This window comes from Prosopis cineraria, unplaced genomic scaffold, assembly GCF_029017545.1.
Source record: "Prosopis cineraria cultivar Desert tree isolate PC_DT_omini unplaced genomic scaffold, ASM2901754v1 PC11, whole genome shotgun sequence".
Classification (NCBI taxonomy): Eukaryota; Viridiplantae; Streptophyta; class Magnoliopsida; order Fabales; family Fabaceae; genus Prosopis; species Prosopis cineraria.
In genome coordinates this window covers 45,880,476-45,908,107 of record NW_026555342.1, presented here as the reverse complement: position 1 = coordinate 45,908,107, position 27,632 = coordinate 45,880,476, and the positions used below count along the sequence as shown (strand labels likewise).

Below are 27,632 nucleotides of genomic sequence, written 5' to 3'. Positions count from 1 at the left end.
ATACAAAAAATAATGTAAAATCCATCTTTCATATTACATTTCTTTTGTAATTTTGAATTCCCTTTATATTCTAGTCATTTGCAATTATAGTCATTCTAAATTTTTTATTTTTTTTTCATATTTTTACTATTAATACTTTTATGACTTTCGTATCTTTTCTAATCTCTTATGAATTGAAAAATATAAGTAAACTCATAACTTTCACTTTTTCATTTTCATTTTGAATATCAACTTATCTCTCTTCATTTAAAAATTTTTTAATCCATACAAACAAAGAGTTTTAAATACATGAATTCTAAATGTAAGATTCATAATACATTGAATTTACTTAATTACTCAATTCCAACTCTGCTACATATTTTAACAAATATCTTGTGTGCATTATCATCAAGCTTCTTGTTCTTCACAGCTAGCTGAAAGAAACCCCAAATTTCTCCTCTATTCAACGTCTTATGGGCATTTAACATACAAACATCTTATGTGAATTAACATATAAACACAAAGTAGGCAAGAAAGAAAATAATCAAGAACTGAACTTCTGGCCCAAACCACAATGCACATACAGATTCGACGATAGGAAAAGAAGAGAGGTGGAACAATACTGACCAACAGAGTAAAGGAGAAATGAAAAGAAGGAATGGAAGTTCCCTCATTCACACCAAAACAGCACGATGTCTGATAGGGAAAAAGGAGGAGTCTGGTAGTGCAAACAGCGGTGGAGTAAGGAGAATATGACGTCTGCGACACCCCCGCCTTGATCTGCAGCTGCGATGGCTTCTGAAATCACTCACTTGCCGACAACAAAGAAGAAGAAGAATATGATGCGTCGAGATGAAAGTGGAGGAAGAGGATTCTCGAAGCGCTCTCTTTCTGATCGCAGACGTAGAAATGGAAAAATAGGGGAGATAGATGAAAAAATCTAGTATGATGTGTTTTTTTTTTTAGTAAGGGCATTTTGATAATTTTTCAATATTAAGGTAAAATAAAATCTGTAATTCAGCACAATAGGACTTTGAAAAGCATAAGTTCCATTAAGCCACTAATATATCTCGTTGCATCAACTCCAAATTTTATAAATATATCATCAAAATATGTTATATTGATTTTATTATTATTATTATTTTCAAACTCATCACACATGCACATTTGCCTGTTAACAACATTCAAGTCAAATACCAACAAGAATAATTAATTATTTTATTTTAAAATTTTCAAGTTTGCACCAACTTCTCTTTTGCTGTTAGAATAAATTATTTATCACATATTTAAAAATTCCTATATTTCCCTATTACACTTATTATATAGTTCGGCCTCAATTTTGATCAATTTAGAGATCGAACTATACATAGCGGATATTGAAGGTAACTATATATAGTTGAAACTATATAATGTTTATTTTCAAACAATACTTATATATTTCAGTGTTTTCTTAAAAAAAAGAAATAGGGGGTTCTATTTCTTGCAACCCCTCTACAATACAATATATAGAAACAAATTCTAACAGCAAATCTAGCAACCAAATTCCAAAAGCATCCAAAATTTGCATGCATTGAACTAATTTCAAAACCTAATGTTATTTTCCAATAACAATATAATCACTACTACAAAAGCTATTTACAACTAACTTCAATTGTCCCAATATGCCAGTACCATTAACTATTTACCAAAAAAAAAAAAACACAGTCAAGTTAAAACTTGCAAGTTAGCCAAAACGAACCAAAAACCAAAATTGGTCAAAAAAAGTTAAAATTGCTTGCCCAAGTTAAAAAATTATAATAATCCTAAACTGTTGAAATGCATGAACAAGTGATCAATCATCTTTTTCAGCTTTTACCCATTGCTTGAAGATATATAAAATGGGCCCACCTATACATGTTTCCACAACTTCGTGATGAAAACTTGACTTAGTCCCACCTTTACATACCTCCAAAACTAATTAATATAAAAAAATTGAAGTGTAATTTTACTCTTAAACTATTTGTGAGAGAGTAATGTTTCTTTTAAACTATTCAACGTAGCATTATAGCCCTTAAACTAATTAAACTAAAAGCAATATTGCTCTCATTGTTTAAAATCCAAAATCCGTCATTCATCTATGACAAGTGGCCTTCATTGGTCAACCTTTTTACTTAAAGGTTAAATGTTAGGGCTTTAAATGGCAGGGACAATATTGTTTTAGTTTAATTTGTTTAGGAGCTACATTACTACATTGAATAATTTAATTTAGGGATAACATTGTTCTTTTATGAATAGTTTAGGAGCAAAATTATACCTTAACTCTATAAAAAATAACAATATTCATAGATAAACATAAGAGGTTCTCATAAGTATACATTCCATAGTATTATTTAAGGTTAAAATATAAAAATACTTAGATATTTTTGGGAGAATCACGTTCAAGGCCTAGTTGTGAAAAAATGACAATGAGAGCCTAGAACAATAGAAAGTTCAGCATGCACAACTATATTGCTAAATCTTGTCTTATTGCTAAACTTTCTATTGTTTTGGACCCTCATTGCCATTTTTCCAATTTGGGGCCTTAAATGTGCTTCTCCCTTTATTTTCATGAGCTTCTAGCATATTTAGCTCAACAATTATGCATAAATACCTATTAACTTTATAAAAAAAGGTCCACAGTCCACAATATGTTAAGTTCTATCCTTAGAACTTAATAGTCAATATCAGGCTATTTTAATAGATTGGGAAAGGTTAGCCAATTTTATAAAGTTAGTAGGTATCCATGCACTATTGTTGAATTAAAGATATTAGAAGCTTTTTTTTTTTAAAAAAAGACTTTATAAGTATTTCTGTGCCATATTATTTTCTGTGAAAAAAAAAACCCTATTATTTAATGCATGAATTAAATATACAAATTATGTAGAAATGCCCACATTTTCGTAATTGACTTGCTAACAATCTTCTCTGACATTTGTTTAAGTTTGAATTGAGTTAGTATAGCTTAAATCGAATTCAACAACATAACTTGTAAATTAGGTTAACCTAAAAGCGATATAAAAATTAAACTTGGCTTAGTCCTACCAATACATACCCCCGCTACTAATTAATGTAAGAAAGTGGCCACAATATTATTAGTCAAGCATAGGAGGTTTTGTATGCTCAACGTTTTGAAACTTTATAATCAACGATGAAATTAAGAAAAAAAATTAATATAAGTTATTGATCATGTATAAAAGTCATGGATAAACAAATATTAAATGCAGCTTTTCCTCTGAATGCTCTCCGTGGAGACATGGAAACAAACTAGGAGTCAATAATGAACAGAAAAGCCATCAAAGAAAAGTATAGTAACAAGCAAAGACAAAGGACACAGCGTGAATTAAATAAATTCCATTGAAAAATGTAACTTTCTTAATAAACTAGATAAGTGTTTAATTTTCTTGGTCAATTTGCACTACGTAAGCAGGGGCTCTCTGCTTTATTGAAACAGCCCAAGTGAGTTCTTTTTATAGGCTCAAACTGCTAACTAAGCTTATAGATATAGGACAAAGAGCTCATCAAGATAACAAAAATCACCATATAGTTATGTGTTCCGTTGAAGCCAACCCAGCAAGTGATGAGTACTTTGAAGCTCAAGCTCACTTGTACAAACACATTCTAAGCTACATTAATGCCACAGTTCTCAGGTGTGCTGTTCAGCTAAGAATTCCAAACATAATCCACAACCATGGCCAACCCATGACTATTCCTCAATTAGCCTCCCATCTTGAACTTCACCCAACAAAATCTGACTCTCTAGAGAGGCTTGTTCGCTTACTAGTGCACAATGGCTTCTTAGTAGCAGAAACAAAAGTGAACGAGGAAGATGAAGAAATGGAGGCATACACTCTCACTCCTTCTTCTAAACTACTTGTTAATGCCATGGAACCAAACCTAGCACCAATGGTGTTATGGTTTGTTGACACTAATTGCATGGCTGCATTTGACTTTTTGGGGGAGCTGGTTCAAAGGGGAGGCGAATACGATGGTTGAGAGTGCCTTCGGTGCTGGCGTTTAGGATGTATTTGAACGTGAGCCTCAGAAATTGAAGTGTTTTAATGAAGCCATGGCGAGTGATTCACAGATGATCAACGTGGCACTGAGAGACTCTAAGTCAATCTTCCAAGGGTTGGAATCCATAGTTGATGTTGGAGGTGGCACAGGCACTACATGCAGAATCATCTCTGAAGCATGCCCTAATCTAAAATGTATAGTGATTGATCTTCCACACGTTGTGGAAAACTGTTCAGGAAGCAATAACTTGAGTTATGTTGGTGGCAGCATGTTTGAATCCATCCCTTCCGCCGATGCCCTTATTCTAAAGGCAAGTTAAAACATCATTTATTTTAGAAAAAAATACATTTGTATGACTTTATAGTTTTCTTTAATTTTGAATTATATCCTTATATTTTATTTTATTTTATTTTAATTGAGCTCTTATAGTTTAATTAATTAAATTTTTTAGTCCTAGCTGTGGGTTAAAATCATTGAACTTCTTCTTTAAAAAATGAAATTAAGAACTATTATATTTTAATAAAAAATTGTATAATTTTAGAATTAATTACATAATTTTAATAAATTAAAATTTATATAATTAATTTTTCTTTTAAATAATTTTTATACATATAAATTTTTCATTAAAAAATAATAAAATTTAAACATATTAAATGAATTTTTTTCTTTTTCGGCCAAAAATATTAAAAATATTTTTTATAAACTCATAATTTTAACTTTAAGGGATTAAATATATTTAATGAATCAACTATAAAAGTGCATGATTGTTAAAAAAAAAAGACAATAGGGAACTAATTGATTGAAGAAATATAGAAGAACATGTGAATTACTTTTCACTTTATTTTATAAAAAAAATTTTTCATTATATTTTTAATACTTTAAAATTCACATGTTTTTATTTGATTGGGAAAAAATATATTAAACATATAAGGGTAAACGTTCATTTTTACCCCTAAACTTTTTTTAGAAGTATTAAGCATTTTGTATTAATAAGTGGGGTAATTTTTCCTCTAAACCATTTTTTTGAGAGGCAAAAAGACCCCTTACATTAATCACCCTTTAGCTTTGTCTCTTTTTTTTTTTTTTTTCTGCTGATGTGGTATGTGGGTGAGACCTACACAAAATGATACATAAAACTCTGACTGTGCCTTTGGGTGTTTTTTTTTAGGAGCACTGGATACTCTAAAAGTCTTGTTAAAAAAAATTTAATAAATATTGTTAAATTATTAAATATTTTAATATTTAATAAATTAAATTTTATTATTTATAAATATTCATCCAAATTTTATAAATTATTTTTTAAACATTTACAATACAAACTAATTTTATAGAAATTTATAGATATAGATTACTTGTAAATTGTGTGTGGAGATTTGTGAATAATAATATTATTTACAAATAAATAAAAAATGATCTTATAAGAAAATTATCAGTGATTAAGTCCCTTAAAATTTTTAGGTCCTTCTCCATAATTTTTTTATTCAGCTGTAATGGTCAAATTAATGAATATTTAGAACTGAAGTGTTACTTGATCAACTTTTCAGCTAGGCTAAAAATATATTAGTTATAATATGTCTAGAGTAATTCGTACTCATAAGGATGAATGGCACTTAAAAAATCATTTTATTCAAAAAGTCCCAACAAATATTAAAATGCAAAATAAGTCCCTTAAGTTGTTAATTGATATTTTTATATAATACAATATGTTTTTAATTTTAAAATTAGAAACATAAGTTGCAAACTCAATAAAACAATATTAATTTTATCTGCTAATTGGAGGTTCATTCTATCTATTTATAATACAGAATTGTAAAATATTAAAATATTAAATTTGGGTGGTGCAATATCATGGAGGAAGACCGTTAGTTGACCAAACCAATTACATAAAAGGATCTAAAAAATTTAAGAAATTTAATCAATATTAATTTTCTTACAAGCTCAATTTTTGTAATTTATTTGTGAATATTATTATTATTATTATTATTATTATTATTATTATTATTATTATTATTTACATTATTTACAAATCTTTCACATACAATTCACAAGTCATCTTTAATGGAAAATTTCACTGTAGCCTCCATGACCAAACTTATTGATAGTTAACCCTCCTAAAATTTTGAAATATTAATTGAAATTCAATATTTGAGAGAAATGACACAAATAACCCCAATCTCCTACATTAGTTGTTTATTTTCCATATAATGCATGTTCATTTTCCCTAAATGAGTTCTTTATGCACATGGCTTCACTTGTTTCTATTTATAGTGGTATTATTTATAGTGGTGTTATGCTGTTAATGATAATCACAAATTTCTCCTATGTCTGATGTTCATTTTTCATACACCAATTGTTTATTTTTCCTACATAAGTTGTTTATGCACTTAGTTTCACTTATTTATATTTATATGGTGTTATACTATTAATAAGAGTTGCAAATTTTTCCTATGTCAGTTGTTCATTTTCTATATATCATTATTCATTTTTCCTACATCAATTATTTTTATTCGAAGGAATTAGGGTTATTTGTGTCATGTCCCTAATTTTTTTTAATTTGACCCAAGTGGGACCCACGAGGACTGAATTCATGTTTTAAAATTTTAAGAGTTAACTGTCAATAAGTATGGTTAAGGGAGCTGCAATGAAATTTTTCCCATCTTAAATTTTTGAAAACTAATTTGAGATGCTAATATTTAAAAAATAATTTATAAATTTTGAATGAATATTTATAAATAATAATATTTAAATCATTAAATATTTTAAAAATATTTATTAAATTTTATTTTAATAAAACTTTAGAGCGCCTAGTGCTACTAGAAAAAAAGTTTAGGAGTAAATTAGTATCAAAGGACATAGTCAGGGTCCTGCCTATTATTACATGTAGGCCTCAGCACATGCTATGTCAGCTAAAAAAAAGAATGGAAAATTAACAAGTGACTAAGGAATAAAGAAGGGGTTTTTCGTGCCTTAGAAAAATGATTTTGAGTGAAAATTACTCCACTTATCCAACATAGGATGCCTGGTACTGCTCAAAAAAAGTTCATGGATAAAAATGAATCTTAACCCAATATTTAAGGTTAAGTGCATAGCTCATCCCCTTTTATTTATACCAACAGTTTTTAAATATGGTGAGTCAGGTCTCGGCTAATCTATATTAAGCTGATCAAATTAAACCACATATGATAAAGCTCTCCTAATCATTCACTTAAAATTCCCTTCTTGATATCATATTGTTATGGATTTTATATTTGTTATTGACAATGGATTTTATATTTCTTATTAACAATATTGTTATATTGAATATTTAATTGAATTATTGAAAAGGGTTGACATTTGTTGTTAGTGATTTCATATAGTGGGTATTACATGATTGGGATGATGAAGATTCTTTGAAGATACTGAACAAATGTAAGGAGGCAATCGCAAAGAAAGGCGAAGGAGGAAAGGTGATAATCATTGAGGCAGTTATAAGGGAGAAGGAAGATGACAATGACATGAGACATGTGAAACTCTTGTTTGATGTTATGATGATGAGTTGCCTCAATGGGAAAGAAAGAATTGAGAAAGAATAGAAGAAGCTTCTACAAGCTGCAGGCTTCAAACATTACATGATTACACCTCGGTTTGGTTTTAGGTCAATAATTGAAGCTTATCCATAATCATTATCTTGCTTTTGAGACTCTCTTCTTTCCTCCTCGTATTGCAAGATTACTCCTTGTTTTGGTTTTATGTCAATCATTGAAGATTGGTCTTAATCATTATCTGCTTTGAAACTTCTATCCTCTTGTATTACAAGATTACTCCTTGTTTTGGTTTTGGGTCTATCCACTCATAGAGGGGGATTTTTTCTCCTTTAAAAATGGTTTAGGAAAAACCTAACCCACGTATTAGTACAAGTGCCCAGCACACTCCTCGAAGGAAAATACAGGAGTAAAAATGCACTTTAATCCTATTATTTTTTGCAATATATAACAAAGATGTTTGGGTGGTTTGATGGTCAATCTTATTATGGCAAACTAAAGGGTTGTGGGATTAAACCCTTTTTTGACCAACTTAGAGAATTAATTCTTTGAAAATTGGCCACTAGTCATCAAAGCTCTGGTGACAATGGTAGAGGTAGCCCCAGCGATAACGACAGTCCAACCATTGGCGATGGGCCTTCAGTGATGGTGATTAAAATTTTTTTAAAAAATAAATAAAGGGTATTTTAGTAATTTTCTTTCAAAACATAATTTTCATTTAGTCCCTTAAGAATTTATTGGGTGTGATTTAAAGATAAATCACATCTATAGTCCTTTATTGAAATTCTCTCCTAAGTTTAGATATGCCTATTAGAAGGCAAAAGTTGTTGACGCGAAAATCCCTACTTGTGCCTAGAAGTAAACCCTTCAGATTCTAATAGATCATTGCACAATTGTCAAGTACTACACAAAGAATAGAGTAGAAGTAGAAAACTAGAAGCAACAATGAACAAGAAATGAAAATAAGAAACCAAACAAGAAAAGTCTAAATAGTTCACCTAAAAGGAACCTATTTCTTGACCCTTTCTCTGACGGTCTAGGATTTAGAACCCAAAAGGCACCAGCTCTTGACCCTAACTTCATGGGTGCCCACAAAGGAAGACCAATCCTTTGATAATCCTAATCGTCTTAAGCACTTAGAAGGCACAAGAAAAGCTCTCCCAAAATGTGAATAATTCAAAATTTCTATTAAACTTATTGTCAAAACCAATTACATAAGGTCTATATATAAGCAACTAAATGAAAACCTAAAGCCTAGAAGGAAGGAGGTGGATGGCGCCACTTATGGTAAAAGAAATAGGAAAGTTGACCAAAATTATAATAGAAATCAAATCTAGAAACATTCATAAATAATGACACCTTCTAAGATCCTGCCTAAAATATAATAACTTAAATTGCAAGTTTGCTAGCTATCCCAAAAATTAAGGAAATCACTAAAAGATGTTAGAAATAAATGTCCAAGTGAAAATAGGAAACTAATGGCCAAGGAAAGTAATCTAACAATCAATGCTCGTTGAACTAGTCAAATATCCAATCTTGCACTCTAAGTTTGCATGTAACAAATCTTCTTGGATGCTCTAAAGGGTAAAGATGGCACCTTGGGCCTCTTCATTGGGCATGGGCTTGGCTTCAATAAGTCTTAAATCAATCCATTAAGAGCTTTCTTTATAGCTTTGATCGTAGCCCTAGTCATTGGGCCTCTAATCCCTTGTAATGGATCCTTGAGCATTCCCTTCTTGATATGTTTGGCTTGGACTTCTCCTTCTTTAACCTCATACAAACCTTCTTGCTCCTTAGCTAGGCCATCAGTTGGAGTTGTTAAATGATCTCCAGAAAAAGCTAGAGTTGTTATCAAATGTTCTTGAGGACTTTCGAACTTCATATGTCTTTAATTAATTGGGAGAATGACAGATAGGTCCTGAGATGACAAATTAATTTAACTTAAAGTTCTAAGTGCCAAACTCCAGAAAGTTGGAAGTTCAGCTCTCAATTTTGTAACTTTATTGTGATAAATTTGCAACTTTTTTTTTCAAAATTTAATATGGTTGAAGAATAAACAAATCCCCTATTAAAATTTAAAACACAAATTGCAAATTACCACATCGAAGTTACAAAATTAAGAACCGAACTTGCAAATTCTTGAAGTTTGGTACTTAGGACTTAAGTTAAATTAATTGGTCCCCTTGGGACCTATATGTCATTCTCCCTAATTAATTTGTATATTAGTATATGCTTTAAGTTTTTATTATTGCAAAATGGCTTCTCCTTGGTTTGATTAAGATCAAGAATTGTGGTAATTGGATAAACTAAAATAAAAAGCATACAAAATTACATTATTTACAAGTTTTCAATAATACAATTATTAAAACCTCAAGTTTCATAAATGCATAAGATTTTCTCTAGGTCTTTGCAATTTTTAGTAATGCAAAATAAGATTTAAATGAATTGGCAAAATTGACCTTATATCCAATCATATTTGGAGCTTATTCGGGGTGACATTGCCCCATTTCAAAGTCAGTAATTCAGGCAAGCTGGTTTAATCAAACTAGCCCGAACTTCTTAAAAAAATGGCCAAGCCAAGTCTAAACCTCTTTGAGCTTCAAGCTTATTCGAATTGGCTTGAATAGCTACTTGATTCTTTTTATTTTTTTTATTTTTCGTGCTAACAAATTCTTCTAAGTTCTAACTATTGGATAAGTTGGCATCTAAGAGAGGAGTGAATTGGGTAATACTTAATTTTTCTGAATAACTTAGAAGAGAGAAAGACAAATGCAAGGAGTAAACAAATTTGACATAAGAGATTTATCCTAGTTCAGCCCAACTCTTGGCTTACGTCCAACTCTCAAGATTACACTTGAGATTTTTAACTAAATTCACAAGCTTAAGTAAGTGCTTGTAGCCTCAGCACAACGCTCAAGACTTGACTAGTCTTGTTTCAATAACAAACCTTGCTATAATCAGCAAGTTGTTACAAATTACTTAAAAAACTCCTTTTCAAGATTTCAACTTATTTACAATGCAAAGAACTTTCAAAGATAAACTCTCTTGAAAGAGTAGAATAAGTACAATTGAAAGTTTAAGAACTTATGAGAACTTTAAAAAAAAAAAATTATCAAGAATGATAATGAATGAATGCAAGACTTTAATACACAATTGAAAGCTTTTAAGAATGCTCAAATGATGAATAGTTTACTCAGATCAGAATTCTTGTTTTAGACTTGAATTGCATCACATATATAGTTTTGATAGTCAACAGACCATTGGTGTGAATATTGTATTTTGTCTGGGCAATTTTTAATATAATAATAATAATAAATTTAACCAAAAATAAAATTTTAATAATATAGATAAAATAATTTTTTTAATTAAATAGGGATTGGTTTTAATTTTTAGCCTAGATAATCTTCTGCTAGCTAAGATTTAATTTCTTTTAAAACAATTAGTTTGAAAAAATAAAAAAATATTTTCTTTTAAATTTTAATAAGTAAGAAAATATATGTTAAGAAAACATCTTCTATTCTAGATAATCTTTCTTTTTAAAATCAAAATTTAAAAATGGTAGTAAAAAAATATAAATTTAAGATAAGATACTTCATTCTAGATAATCTTATTTAAAATTGAAGATGTGACATATACAAAATAATAATAAACAAAAAAGGGTTATAATTTAAAAAAAAAAAAGAATGAAAGTTAAACGTTGAAGCATAGCGTTTAACCCTTCAGTCGTTCAAATGCCTTGCTTCTTCAGTCACATTGAAAGGGCAACACGAAAGAGGAGAGGGCTCGCACGAACATAGGGAGAGGAGGCACAGGTGCGGCTTCGTCCAAGGTATTCAGAACACAGCAGTCAAAGAGGAAGGGAACACGCAAATAGGCTTCTAATCTTTTGGCCTCTCACGCAAGCTCAAAAAAAGGGATACCTTGTATCCTCTTCTATGGATTCTGGGCGAAATCGCTGCACAAAGGGAAAGTAGCAAAGGTTGGTGGTGAAGGAGGACGGCTTGGCAGATGAAAGATAATGCTGTGTGATGGAGGAGAAGGCCGAATCAAGTCAGAGTAAAAATGAACCTTAACCCATATTGGGTTAAGTATGTAGCTCATCCCCTATAATTAATACTAACAACAGTTTCTAAAATATATATTGAGCCGATCAAATTAAACGACATAGGTTAAACCTCTCCCAATCATTTACTTAAAATTCCCTTCTTGATTTCGTATTGTTATTGATTTTATATCTGTTATTAATAATATTGATATGTTGAATATTTAATTGAATTATTGAAAAGGGTTAACATTTGGTGTTGGTAATTTCGAATAGTGGATATTACATGATTGGAATGATGAAAATTCTTTGAAGATACTGAACAAATATAAGGAGGCAATTGCAAAGAAAGGCGATTAGTGATACTTCATAAAAACGAAAATTAGAGTTTAATGCATTCAAGCTCATTTATACTTTAACTTCCTTTTCCTTAGATATAATTTAACTTGTTAAGCAAAATCTTCTCTAATTTATTATTATTAAAACTAGAGTTCAACATGTAGTAGTTTTGTTTTTATCATATTACCCATAATATATAATTGCTTGTTATCCATGGTGTTATGTTCCTTTTACATCTTCTCTGGGCACGTGAATCCGTATTTGTTGCTCGTTCCCATTGAGTAGAAAGCTCTATTATTGCAATAAGACAGAAATCCCTATATAAAAATAAATATAAACAATATTTCATTCAGGAAGTCAGAAGGCGTGCACTTGCAATATTGCAAGTTTATGGTTTAGTCTAGCTTCTGACAACTTTCTACGTCGGTTTTGATGTAAATCGACACACGAATGAAATTCTATTAAAACACTAAAATTGCGAAAATGCGACCGGTTTTTTCTGCATCATTTTAGTAGGGAGCGATGCATAGATTAGCGATGAAGCAGTAACTATGTTCTGGAGTAGTATTAGGACTTGTATAATAATGGGTGACATTATGTTATTTGACTTTTCTCACTTTAAAATAGCCCCGTGTGTTTTACCGTGAGTTTTCCAAAAGGGATTAGACCAGCCCTAATACTATGGGCTAAGACTTATAATCCTTGTTATCCATTTTGAAACCAATTATTAAGAGCTACTCTTTGGAAAAAAAAAATAGGACAAATAAGCTAACCTTACAAAATACGCCAGTTTTTAGACTATTAACAATATAATTTTCATTTCTTTCTCACAGGCAATTATCCCTTATTTTCTCACAATTCTCTTTGTTGTTTGTTAACACTTTTAATATAGGGAAAATGACAAACAATTCCCATGAAATATGAAAATAACAAGAAGGTCCTGCGAAAATACTATAATTCTTTTCAAGTCTTTAGGGACCATTTTGACATTAATATTTTTGGTGAAATGGCTAAAATATCCCTAGTATAAAGTAAAGTAGTAACTGCTTTCATTTTAGTCATTGTCAGAATAAAAGTAGTCATTGCTTAAACTTAAGTAGTCATGTATATTTACAATACTTGGGTTTCATTGAATCAAAAATTTGCACAGGAGAACTTGTAATTGCATGTTCCTTTCTAGTGATTGCCAATAGAAAATAGCCATTGTTTAAACTAAAGTAGTACTGATATTTACAACACTTTGATTTCAATGAATAAAAAAAATTGCACAGGGAAAGTTTTAATTACTTCTTCAATTTTAATCATTGTTAGAAGAAAAGTAATTATTTCTTAAACTAAAGTAGACGCAAATATTTACAACACTTGAATTTCAATGAATCAAAAAATTTGCACAGGAGAAGTTGTGATTGCTTGTTTTGTTCTAATCATTGTCAGAAGAAAAGTAGTTATTACTTAAACTAAAATAGGCACAGATATTTACTTTTTTTAGGGCAAATATTACTTTTATTTATTTTAAAATGGGTGTATTTTAGTCATTTCATAAAAAGTATTAATGTCAAAAAAAATCTATAAGGACTTGAGAAGAATTATGGCATTTTGTGGGACCTTGTTGTCATTCGCTTATTTTATGGAAATTTGTCCATCATTTTCCCATTGTTGTATAATAGAGGCACAAAGTAGGGGACACCAAACAATTGATAAGTCCACAATCTATAATACTTGGGAAGGATGCTCTCATCTTCTAGGTTTTTCTCTAGTGTCTGGTAGTATCTAGTTTGCTCTTTTTCTTCTTCTTTTTTTTTTATGTTCTTCATTGGTCTTTCATTTCTTTTTTTCTCTTCCTTGGTTTCTTTTCCTCTCTTGTTTTTGTTGTAGGATCAAGCAACCATACCTAAGAGGAGGTGAATTGGGTGTTTCACAAACTTTCAAACTACACAAAAACTTTCAGAAAGTTTGGCTTACATGAAGTGCAACTAGAAGTTTAGCAAAACAAGTTTATGTAAATCCCAAATACTTTTGTTGCAAAGTGCTTGAAAATTACTTATAGAAAAGCTTAAACTTCTTCAAAATTGATTAAGCATAGAAGATAAGAACCAATTTATCAAAACACAGTTCAAGTGATTAAGTAGATGATAGTGTAACATCTTAAATTTTAACTATGGGATTTAGTTAGTTAATCTAGGGTAATTAGGTAAATTGGAGTGTTAATCAGTTTCATAATGGCTAGTGATGACTAATGTCCTCTTTAGAACTGGGTATAGCCTTTAGAGTGGGTTTGAAAGTGGGTTGGGCCACTAGGGCTCGAAATGAAAAAGCAAAAATGAAGCTAGCACTCTCTATGCCATCTGTTGTGGTAGAGGCACAATGCATTATGGCGGATAGTAAAAAAATATAGAATATTAGCAACATCACGAGTCACTAACAGAGAGGAAAAATAAAAAGAAGAATGAGAAGAATGATGAAGGGAGCATTGGATCTACTAGGGCACAAACTTATTGACATTTTGGAGGTGATTAAGATTTATTTCACCAAGGTTTGTCTTCCCTAGCCCTCTCTCCTCTGTTTGCATGAATTTGGAATGAGATTTGGGGTTGGAGATATTTGATTTTGGACCTTGAGGCTATGGGTCTAAACGTATTAGTCTTAATGGTCCTAATGGGATTTATTTAAGCATTCTAAACCTAGTTTAGGAGTTGTTACAAGGTTGTGAGTTTGGATCATCCGTTTTGAACGAACCATAGACCTTTAAAGGATAATTTTGGATTGTTGGTTGTTATATTATTGATTATTTGAGTTAATGGAGATAAATGAAGTTAATGGGAGTTAATAAACTTATTAGGTATGAGATTGAAGTTGTGGTTAGGAAATTTGATTGTTAAGGTGTGAAATTAGAAGTTAGAAGTGTTGATTTTGATAATTATTAGTTATGGGTGTTAGTTATTATTATAGATTAACCTTGTGAAACACCAAAGAGTTGAGTTGAGCTCAAAAGCTAGTAACCATTTGGGGGTAACCTTTAAGTTTTCAAAGGATTGAGGTAACTAAGGGAATCTATATTGTGTTATTACTTGTTAATTAATTATAGATGTTTGTGAATTTTGAAAAGTATATTTTTATATATTAAAATGTTTGTATGTTATTTTAATTTTAAACATATGCAAGTAGGGTTTTGTGTATTAATGAAATTGTGTGGTTTGAAAATGATTTTTACTCTTGTGAATTTGATAATTGTTTATGAATGTGAGCATGGTGGTGATGATGTTGTGATAATTTGGCATGATCATATTGATGGCAGGAGTTTGCCTTAGCTAAGTAGTGATTGTGTCCACGTGGATCATACCAACATCATGAGGCCTCAATGTTTGGTATATTATATTACCCTTAAACCCTACCTAGCGAAGGTGGTCGTAGGGCTTCCTTTAACCTTAACTAACGAACTTAGTAACAGGGTCTTACGATACCCTTATGTTTGAGTTGAAAAATCTATGGTCTAAAATTGAGTGTGGGGCCTAGGCTCAATCACCCTTCAATGTATAAGAATCATCCTTTCAAAGCCTAGGGTTTATCCAAATTCAAAAGACCCAAGCTTATAGATGTATAAAAATATCAACCAAAGGTGTATTAAGCTTAAACAACTCCCATTTGTCCCATTTAGACCAAGGGTTAGGACACAAAGCCAAGGTGTATTAAGTTTCACGTGCACACATGTATGTATGTTAGCTCGATTCCTTCTTTTACTAGTCAAACAAGAAAAATTATTGGTCTTCCTCCTTCTCATTTGTGTAGCAAGCTGAAGCTTTTCTCTTCTCTTTCTATAGCATCATTCATGAGCTGATTCATAGTGGTCACCACTGCTATTTTGTTTGAGGTGAGTGGTTGATTTTCTCCTTCCTCTTCGAGTTTTATAATAGCACCAAATCATCCTTTCCCTCCTCTAGCCAATTGATATAGTCCCTATTTTTCATTATTGCTATTGTGTTTTTTAGAAGGATTAGGGTGTTGTTTTGGTTGGTGCTAGAAGTTATTTAATTAAGAGGTTGAGCTGAAATTTAATTATTGTAATAACCCATGAATTTAAGTAAAATTTTAAATATATATAATGATAAGTTTTAATTGTATTTGTAAAAAAAATATATATATATATATAGACAAACAAAGAACGAAAGAAGAAATATTGATCTAATAAAAGTACAATGATCTTAAATTTTAAATTAAATAAATTCTCTCCAAATTAATATTTTAGTTTTATGACAAATAAGAAGTAGTGGCCTGATTGAATTTATATTAGTTATTTATATGAAAGTCTAGAGTTTAAATTTTACTTAAATTAAATGTTAGTTTTATCTTTATGGGAAATTATTGAATGTGCATGTGTCTCTTGCAAAAAAAATATAATAATAACAAAATAAAGTAAAATAAAATATTATAATAGTAATAAAATCTGATGGGGTCCTTTTCGGTAATTTTTCCCACAAGCTTCAGATTATATTTTCTCTTCTTGTTCTCTGTCATTTGGCCGACTTCACAGGGGAAGAGGATCGCGATTGTTCTTCACCGCCTTTCTCCTATTCCCCGTCGCACATTTCTCTCCCATCGCCATCAGCTCGTCCGCCGCTCTTCTTTCTGTCTTCGTTCGTCAGCTACAACGAACTGGGTTACTGGATTCTTTAGTTTTCCTCCTCTATTCACATCGCTCTTCCCTCTGCTGTCCATCACCGACTGTTCTTTCTTCTCCCCTGTTGAAGTCGTGTAGCAAGTTCTGTCATTTTATGTTGTGGAAGCTGGTTTATGGGTGCAAAATGTCCGATCTGTTGGTCTCCCCACTTTCCCCTGTAACGTCGCTGCTTTTCTTCTTCTTCATCCTAGTTTAAATTCCATCGCCGAACGTGTGTAGCTGGGAGAAGCATAGATTCTTTCTTCTTCTTCGTTGCTCTACTGGACGTGACAGATCTGGTTCATGATTGCAAACTATTCGACCCACTGGTACTTCCATTTTCCCCTGTCATGCTTCTCTTTTGTTTCTTTCCGGTTTAAGTGCTGCCGTCGAGTTTTTGTGTGTCTGGGAAGCATTAAATTTTCTCTCTTTTTCGTTGCTCTGCTGATGAATAAATTTCACCTCTTGTTTTTCCTCGTTTAATTCTCTTTATTTGTGATTAACAGTTGCGGATCTAAATGTTTATTTTGGTTATTGTTGTGCGTGACTGAGGCGGCAGCTGGGATTTAATTAAGCTGTAACTTGTATATAGAATTAAATTATTGATAGATAATTTCACTTATATTTGTGTTGGATTTCTGTAAGTAGAAGGGATTAAAGTTAATTTTCTTTAGTTTAAATGGGTTGTGTAGAAAGAATGAGGATGGAAAGTTTAAATATTGATGATAAAAATTTTAGAAAGGAAAAAATTGAAAGGAAAGAATCTTAGTATTTTAGTTAGGTATAGGTGCCACTAAAGTGTTTGATAAAATGTGCCAAAGAGGGAATTGATGTTATTATGATTGTTTGAGTTTTATATTGATATACAAGCATAAATGTTGTTTGGAGATATATGTAGAGATAGTGTGGCAAGTCCAACGGAATAAATAATGAAGTCTAGAAGTATGCATACAGGGAGAGGATGAAATCTTTCATGTTTGGTTTGCTTGATAATATGATCTATGTTCTTGCATTGAAACTCATGTGTTCTTTCTAAGCAAGATTGATTAATAATAATAATAATAATAATAGTAGAATTTGTCTTCGTTGTAATTGTACTAGGTGAAGGAAGTGAACTAAGATTCTCCTTTCTTGGTAACTTTTGCGAATATGCAAACAGACTAATGTTAAGGAATCCCTTTCTACTTCATAAATGATGGTGATTGTAGAGTTTTGTAATAAAATAAAATATATGTATTATATAATATTTGTACATTTTTACAAAAATGGTGGAGTAAAAATGTTAATAGTGTTGCTTTGGGTATTAGGGAATCTTAGAATGAAAGTTTCATGAAAGAGGCCCATTTGAAATAAGTAGCATTACGTGGGAGCACACCAGGTAAGTGGATAGCGTCCCAACTGATATTTTATCGAAATCTCTTTTATTTGAATATTACATTTTTATGCAAGTTATTTTTACGACAACAATGTGATTATGAGACATTTTGTTGATTAAATTATTTTATTTTGTGAAATTATTTTACCAAAATTGATCATTTTAGTTAATCAGTAAATACAAGTTTGAATTTTAATTGTGGGATTTTAATTTGAAAATTATTGAATTGATACAGAAAAACGGTTCATGCGAGTTTGAAGTTGAAAGTTTTTTTTATAAATGCAAGCATGAGCATTGGATATGAAATTTGATTCTGGTAAGTTTTAATGCTTAAAAGTATTCATGCGAGTTTGATTTTGAGAATGAGAACAGTATCTTGAAAGTGATGATTTTCTTGCATGATTGAAAATGGTTTTCAAAAGGGACTTTATATAGAACACTGGTTGCTAACGGCAGTTCCGTTAGTCCTTGGTGCGCCATGGTACATCCAGCTAGCAGGGTGTTCATAGGAGGTGCTAGCCCCGTGCGATGGCCAACGCACGTGGAACGGAGGGATGGTTATTCGTGAGCATAGTACTCACATTTGTTTCGTGACTTCAAGCCGCGTTTGGTTAGCAATACCCTCGTGGACTGTGTGTCCACGTTTGTTTCGTGGCTTCGGCTTCGTTTGATTACTTACCTTCGTGGATTGTGTGTCCACGTTTGTATTCGTGGCATAAGCCACGTTCGGTTATTTACCTTCGTGGACTGTGTGTCCACGTTTGTTTATCGTTCTAATAAGTCCCTAAAAATTTGTGAATTTGACTATATGGTGATTTTATATTTCATTGATTTTTATCTAGTAAATTATTTACAATCATTTATTTATTTCATTTATGTGTTTTTTTTTTGAAAATCAAGTAATAAAAACATTTGTTATGATAGTTCAATGATTTAAGAATTTTTAAAATTTTGTAGAGTCAATTTATTTTAAAGTTTATTAAATTTTTATGAAAATTGTTGTCTATTTGACTTACATAATTATTTCAAATTTTCATTTTTAATCATGTTCAATTATTTATTGTTGGGACGTTATTCACTGAAAAATATTTTATTTGGTCTCAGATACCCAAGCTGATTTCGTACTCCCTGCTAATCTCTGATGGGCTCATTGTTGAATTGACTAGAAGATTACTTTTGAGAATATCATCTTATTCAAGTAAAATTCGAAAGCCCATATAGTATCTTTTGAAAGTTCGATTTAGAGTGCTCCACATTAACTATAGTTAGGGTCCTGCCTCTTTTTGTTATGTTAATTGTTTGCTGTTGAGTAGCAAAGCTTTATATTATTGGATATATGTTGTAGATTTTCTGTTGAAGAGATTTTGGAGGATCCTGCCCTTAGGGGAGGTATTGCAGAAATTTTGAAAAAAAAATGATATTTTGACTTTAGGTAAAAAAAAAATCTGGATACTTTAATTCAGAACTTTTCTTAATTAAACTTTAGGGATGTGAATTTGTATATATATGTATATATCTTATGTTATTCAATGTAAAAATTTTAGGATGTGACAATTATGGACTTAAATCTTGCAAGTTGTTGAAATTTCTTGTATGTTTGTCTTATGACTTAGTTAATGGAGAATGCCCTCAGGATGTTCATAAAAATGTTTGAGAAAAGAATTTAGGGAATGAAAGTTGTTAAATTTTCATTTTTATTTTGGAGGAACATGTGCAAGTGTAGTACCTATTGGAAATCTCAAGCTTTTGGTTGTTAATTTTAATCTTTTATTAAATGTGATTCAAAGACTTGATTGGAATTTATTTGGAATGTTTTGTATTATTAATGATGTTTGAGTAGAGTGGGGGAGTTTAACTCAGGAATTAAATGATGAAAAGAAATTGCTACTAATGGAATTTGGATTTATAATAATTGAATGCTTTCAAGATGGTTGCTTAAAATGCTTAAGAGAATAGTAAGGTATTAATCGATTACTATAATTAAATTAGAATTCATTGACAAAGAAAGTTGAACCTTGATGCACTCATGGTATTATGAGTTGAAATATTTGAAAAGGAAAAGGTTAAAGGAACTTGTAGCTTGTAGCACATTGTGAATTTTTAAGAATGCATGAGTTTAACTTGACTTCTTATGTTTTATGTTAAAGGGAATTATAGAGGTTATTATTATCAAATTTAAAGAATATGGAAGAGAGCGTGGTTTGAGACAGTTAATTTAAGAACAAATATGTTTTAAGAAATCTTATGGATATTTAAATAAAGCATAAATAGATTGAGTTATAGTAGGAAAAGTTTAGTATTATTAGCTTGTTGGTTTGTTTGAATAGGTAATTAATTAGTGGCACTATCAAAATTTCTTTGATATTAGATATTGTTCCTAACTGTGCACCTCCTGCTGATCATTGAAGGATAGTATTGCCTTCTTGGATGGTAGGAACACTATTTGACCAATTATTTTGAAGTGATTATGCATTATATTAAAATAATAAATTTAGTACTCCACATATACCATAGTTAAGTCCTAGTCCTATTTTATTATTGTGAAATATGCTGGTATGGAGCTAAGCTTCTTTTTGGTTTCGTTGATAGATTTTGCTATTGTAGAAATTTTTAAAAATCCCAATTGCATGGGAGACTCTGTCGAAATTTCTATAAAATAGTCACGACTTTATGAATCTTAAAGACATAAACTATATTGTTATCTTGAAGTAATTTTTTGGTTAATTAAGGTTTAAGAAATGTGAGTTTATCTTAAATTTCATGCCAGTCGCACTCTCAATACTGGGGTGTGATACATCTTGTATAATTTACTTAATTATCCTCAATTAACTCATTTAATCTAGATCTGAAAAAATAAACTATTGATAGGAACAATTATTAGCTCTTAAAGTAATTAAAACAAAACAAATTTGCCCTTGTGGTTAGATACTAAAAAGTCTATTAGTTATGGGGATGCGGTCCACACGACAGTTGAGAAAGGGGATACTTATCCAAAGCTTCCCGTTCAGATGGTTTTGCTGGAGGGAAGATGGTTCTCAGGCTTTGAAGGTTTGGATTCATCGGTAGTGGCAGAGTAGAGTGCAAGAAATCAAGCCCATGACAACTATACGCCATGTGTCACAACAACTGGGCCCTATTTGGCCATATTTAATGGATGCTTTTCTTAATTTTTTTTTTGTATTTTACGGTAGAGGCTAATTTGTTCTTTTTTAATTACTTTAAAAGCAAAATTTCTTCGACTAATAATTTAAGATACTAAGTACTCTTTCACAAATACTTTAAGGATAAAAATGGACCCTTATCCTTTTATTAATAACCAGATATATTATGTATTTCTTTCTCATCTATATAATATGCATTTAATAATATTTTTATTTAGTTATTACATCACCAATTCAACAAATAGTCAAACAGATTAGACCATAAAAATTAAGATTTGCTGCTTTGTTTCAATTTAACATCTAATTCAACTCATTTAAAACATTATAGTTCAATGAAATGCTTATTTATGACTAGTTTGACAATGATTCGTATATTGACTAGTTCAATGAGACGTCCAAATTTTAATACCTTGGTTAGGATACTTAACTACAAGTGTAATGTCTTTCAAATATTCAAAATATAGTGATGTAATTTAAATCTAACGAAAACTCAAATGATGTCAAGCACATAAATTGGGCCCACAAAATAGTGGCATATCGCATATCTATATGGAAAAGTCTTCAAGTATTAGAGGACATTTTAACCTTGAAGTATTCTTAAAGAAGCAAGTGGTACCTTGAAATTTAATGTACCTTGAAAATGATGATGAAGAGAAGATGGCATACACTCTGACTCCTTCTACATTGCCTGTCCAAGGCATAAAACCTAATCGAACACTAATGGTGTTAACGTCTTTACATGTTGATTTCTCTGCTTCAAGGGAAGGTGGTTCAAAGGGGGTGAGAATAAAACTCTTAAAAGTGTATTTGGTTTAGAACTTTATAAGTTGATTGAACGTGATTATTAGAAATTGAAGTTTTTTAATGACGTTATGGCTAGTGATTTATAGATGATCAATATGGCTCTTAGAGACTCTAAGTCGGTCTTCTAAGAATTGGAATCCATAGTTGATGTCGGAGGAAGCACAAGCACCACATGCAAAATCATCTCTGAAGCATACCCTAATCTAAAATGCATAGTTTTTTATCTTCCACAAGTTGTTGAAAATTGTTCAAGAAGCAAAAACTTGAGTTATGTTGGTGGAAGTATGTTTGAATCCATCCTTTTGCTGAAGCAGTTCTATTGAAAGGCAAGTTATTTTCTTACATTCCTTTGGAAGAATTTCAATTAGGACTAGTGATTTCGGCATTCAAATCAGATCCAATGTACTTTGAAAATTCATTGCAGGACCAAGCCACTAAATGGAAAAATGTTTTGAAGGGAAGTGACCATAATGCCCTTTACATATTATTTTTTTGAAAAGGAATCCACATTAAGCTAGGTTTCTTGTTAATATATAAAGGGCATTATGGTCATTTTCCTTCAAAACATATTTTCGATTTAATACCATGGTACTATAGTTAAATTTTAGAATTCATTGGACTTGATTTGAAATAATGTCACTATCACATCACTAGCCCTATTAAAATTCTCCCAATCCCTTTTCTGATGACTGCACCTAGAATTGCAAGCTTTCTATGATGTTGATACATATTGAACGGATGCCTGAAAAAAAAGGTGGTAAATTATGATGATGTCAATTTTGTCTGGTGGATATTACATACTTGAGATGATGAAAATGCCATGAAGATACTGAACAATTGTAAGGAAGCAATCTAAAAGAAAGGAATTGGAAGGAAGGTGAAAATCATGGACAATGTGATAAAGAAGAAGGAAGATGAACATGAAATGACAGAAGTGAAACTCTTGTCTGCCATTATGATGATGAGCAATTTCAATGGTAACGGGAGAACTGAACAAAAATGGAAGAAACTTCTAGTCTCTGCAAGCTTCAAACATCACAAGATTGCTCCTCTTTTCGGTTTTAGGATATTTGGTGCTTATCCTTAGTTAATCAATATTTGGTTTGAAACTTATTGGCCGATATGTAATTAGCCTTTATGGTATGTTTATATTAATCAAGATTTGAATTTAAATTTAGATTTGAATCAAATCTCTCATTTGAATATACAAAAATTTATGTAAAATCCATCTTTCTTATTACATTTCTTTTGTAATTTTAAATTCTTTTTATATTCTAATCATTTGAAATTATGGTCATTCTAAATTTTTTATTTTCTTTGTATTTTTATTATTAATACTTCTATGACTTTTGTATCTTTTATAATCTCTTGTGGATTGAAAAATATAGGTAAACTCATAACTATTAATTTTTCATTTTCATTTTAAATATCAACTTGTTTCTCTTCTTCATTTAAATTTTTTTTTAATCTATGCAAACAAAGAGTTTTTTTAATAACCCCAAAAACTTTATTAAGAATTAAAATTTATGATAAATTATTTTAAGAGTATTTGTTCTAATTTTGAAATAAATTTATCAAGAGGGATTGGTGATTTTATGGAAACTTTGCTTACAATCTATTTGCATTCAAATCTTTGTGGTGATAGTAGAGGAATTTTATTTATGACTCAGCATTTGGAAATATTACTAAAATGCCAAAAAAAGACAAAAAAAATATATCTATATAGAGATTTGTCGGTTTGTTCTTTTTCTTTTTAAATACAGACGTAGTTTCCCCACGTTCTTCGATTCTGTTCTGGAGCTAAGCGAGAGCGAGAGAGAGAGAGCCCAAACCTTACTCTGCAAATCCTCATCCCTTCTGCCGCCGGTGTTTTTGAGTGGGTGAGTGAGAAATTTTCCGATCGCCACTAGTAGGATTACCAGTGTCGTCGGACCATCTCCATTTTCTCCCCATTTTCGTGCGTGTGCCTGTAACACAGAGAGAGAGAGATAGAGAGAGAGAGAGCAAGATTGAACCAGTTTCAGACCTTCACTGTTCATTCGTCCTCTCTCATCACCGTCCTTCCTCTTCTCGTCGCCGGTGAGGGTGTGCACAGAGGAGCCGAGGTCGCTGTTGCTGGAGGCAGCCACAGATTCTTGTTTCTTTTTCTCCGTCCCTTATTATGTCATCTGAGTTTTTACCCCTGTTCCACTTCGTCTTGTTCTGGTATGAGTGTTGAAGCTTTGGTTTTATCTTCTTGTTTTTCCCTACTGCGTGGTGTGTGCATGTTTGAATCTCTGTTTTTTTTTTTTCTTTTCCCTTTTTCTTTCTTTCTTTCTTTCTTTCTTCTCCTTTTTGTTCCAGCCTCTGTGATAGAGAATGGGATTTTAAGTAAGATAAAAATTGAGGATTTGAAAGCTCACCTTGGATAGGTAATTATACTTCAACTGCTCAAGCGTTTTCGGTTGCTATATGAGAAGAATGATGGGTTAGGTTCTGTTTTCATGGTATTTAAATTGATTTTTGAAGCAGGATGAGTTTCATAAGCATAGTAAATTTGTATGTGTTTGGAAATTGTTGGGTTAAAAATTTAAAGAGTAAGATGGTTGTCGTATGGGTTAATTTTAAATGTATATGAGATATTTGATAAACTATTTGATAGGAAAATTTTATACTATGATAGTACATAAATGTGTTAAATGGGCTGTTGTTGATTAAATTGTTATTGAAGGCAATTGCTTTTCTATAATGGAAGGCTGGAAATAAAATTAGAAAATTTTAGAAAATGTACTCGGTTAGTACTTTAAAGACAAAATTTGTTTGTTCTTATGTTAATTTTTTGTGCGCACATAATGTCTGATGAATGTTTGAGCAAGGAAATCTTTATAACTTTGGTATGCATGAATGATGACGCTAATTAAGTTGTAGAAGTTTATTTTCTATAAGAAAATTTGAATGTTTTAAACATTATTTGCATAAGTATTTCGAAGATCAATTGTGTCACACTCCGATATTAAGAGTATGATCGGCATGAAATATGAAGTAACGTACCTTGACTAGAATTTAAGCTAAAATAGTGATATGTATAAGTTATATATAATATAAAGTTATGAATATATTAAAGTTCGTAAAATTTTAAAATTTTTGTAGAAATTTCAGCAAAATTTTCTCTATAATTTGGACCTCCCGAAATTTCTACAACAATAACAAAACTTGCCAACCAAACCAGCGAAGTGACTAGCTCCATTCCAGCAATTTTTACAATAACAAAATAAGACTAGGATCTAATTATGACATACGTGGAGCACTAACTTATAGTTTACAAAATACAGTACAAGGTTTCACCAAAAGAATAATCACCATGTGCTTCTTTTTTCAAAAGGCAAGAAGGGCTCTCAATGGCCAGCTGGACGCACAGGGTCAGCTATAATATCTGAAGGCAAAAATTTACTGGTAAGTAGTATTTTAATCAAATTTTAATAATGAAAACATGAAGCTAATAAATAATAAATTTAATTTCAAATGACTTAATATGACGAATTATCCTTATACTAGAAATAAATAATGATTTTTCATAATAATATAAATGTGGAATTAAACAATATTGGTAGAATCACATATATGTATTAACATTTTTACTTGCTCATAAATATAAAGATTTTCAATAATAGTACAGTTCAATGAAATACTTTTAGAGAATTACTAAAGAAATGATAGATTTTAGTTTCACTTTAGGAGGGCTTTATCAAAGCGAATAATAAACATGGACACACAATTCATGAGGGTAATAGCCAATCAAGTGTGGATACACAGTCCACGAGGGTAAGTAACCAGTTGAGCGTGGCTAGAAGTCACGAAACAAGCACGGTAAGAGCCACAAATTAAGTACAGGCATGAAGGCTACAAAAACAAGTGTGAGTACAGTGCTCAAGAATACCATCCCTCCGATCCACATGTGTTAGCCTTCACACGAGACTAGCACCTACTATAAATACCTTGCTAGCTAGGTTTTTCATGGCATGCCAAAGACTAACAGAACTGTCATTAGCATCCAGCTTTTTGAACTCAATCTCCCTAATTAAAATCAAGCATGCACAGAATTGAAAAACAATTTCAAAATTTTCACTTTTAAAATATATGATTCGGTTGTCATCTTCCATTCCTATATTCATTGTCATTTCCTTCATGCACGAGTTGCTATACTAAAAGTTTACATATCAAACATAAAGTTAAATAGTTGGATTGTTTTTGAAAAGTAATACCGTTGTCATTCATCAACTTTAATTATTACTTATTATAGCATAAATCAGTATTAAAATCAAGATATTATTATTAATAAAATAGTTATTAAAAAATAGAATTGACAAGAATGTTATATAACTAATAAAGAAATAGTATTAAAATTTAAGTAAAGGAATTTTTCTAAAAATTGCTTGAAATTCATTCGGAACATTATCTACTCACTTGAGAGTTTTTTCTAAAATTATAAAGCATGCTTCTCTTAATCTTTCACTTTAATTCTAACGGTGTTCCTAATTTCTTGACAAATGAATCATAATTTTAAAATTATTTATCAAAAAAATTTTCAATCACTATTTATACATTAAAATTCAATCCAAATGATATTAACGATAATGTTTCAATAAATTACGTTTTAAATATACGTAAGTCAGTTAAATTATTTGACAACTTCCCATTTATCTTCATAATTTCTTATGACTTATGCTCATTCATAAACCATAATAAATCATATCCATTATTCTTAAGCTTCCTTTAGACTAAAAATGTGAAACAAGTATTGTATATAATCCTTTCTCCCATTTTGATATTTTAAAATTTTAATTAACAACTTGAACAAAAATAATAAATACTTCTCCAAGTGAATCTTAACAACTCAGTTCACTAAATTTTTCTATTTCACATTTTTACAATTATATTAAGGACATGTATTTATCATTGACAATTTATAAGATAATTCCCATGCATTTCAACAACTTTCCTTCCCTCCAAATCTTCTTTCTAATATATCCACAAATACGTTGATGACATTCTTCAATAATTAAGTTATGAAATGAACACCTTCAAGTAAGTTCTACAGCTCCCAACATTAAATTCTACGGTTAAATATCAGCTCAACATCATTGTAAACCATTTCTAGCATCAACCGAATTTTCTCCTTAAACTCAACTAAAATATTACAACCACAGTGAAGAACAAAACCTACACCAATGGCTGGAAAAAGAAGGAATGATTGATGGGCTATATAATCTGAAGAGCAAGGAAGGAACACAACATCTTACCTCAGCAAAGTTCAGTGGCAACAAACAGAAATCAGCCATTGAACAGCGTCGAAGGAGAAAAGCTAAGGGTTCCAATCTGTCATACACATGAGAAGAACGAGACTATAATTTCAGCCAACAATAAAAGAATCATCTACTACATGCACACACGCTGGATTTCGACAGAAAGAAAGGAAGAAAAGAAGAAGAAAAAAAAAAACTAACCCCTGAATATGCACCTCGGTTAAGCACAAAACAGAGCAACAAAAACTATTCAACCTCTCCACCTGACAGAGACGAACCAAGACAGCGAAGAGGAAGAAGAAGATGGGAATGAAGACATCAACTCGATCGAAACCTCTCGGCCATAGAGAACAGCACGATGATATAAAAGGAGAATCAGCAACCAACTCACTGTGGCTGGCGAACGTGAATAAAGATGATGACAGCGGATGAAGCACAACAGC

At 30.9% G+C, this 27,632-nt stretch overlaps 1 pseudogene; it reads left to right on the top strand.

Moving 5' to 3' along the window:
• The first annotated feature begins 3,510 nt into the window (after window positions 1-3,510).
• LOC129286564 (isoflavone 7-O-methyltransferase-like) lies at window positions 3,511-7,906 on the top strand (annotated as a pseudogene).
• The last annotated feature ends 19,726 nt before the right edge of the window (window positions 7,907-27,632 follow it).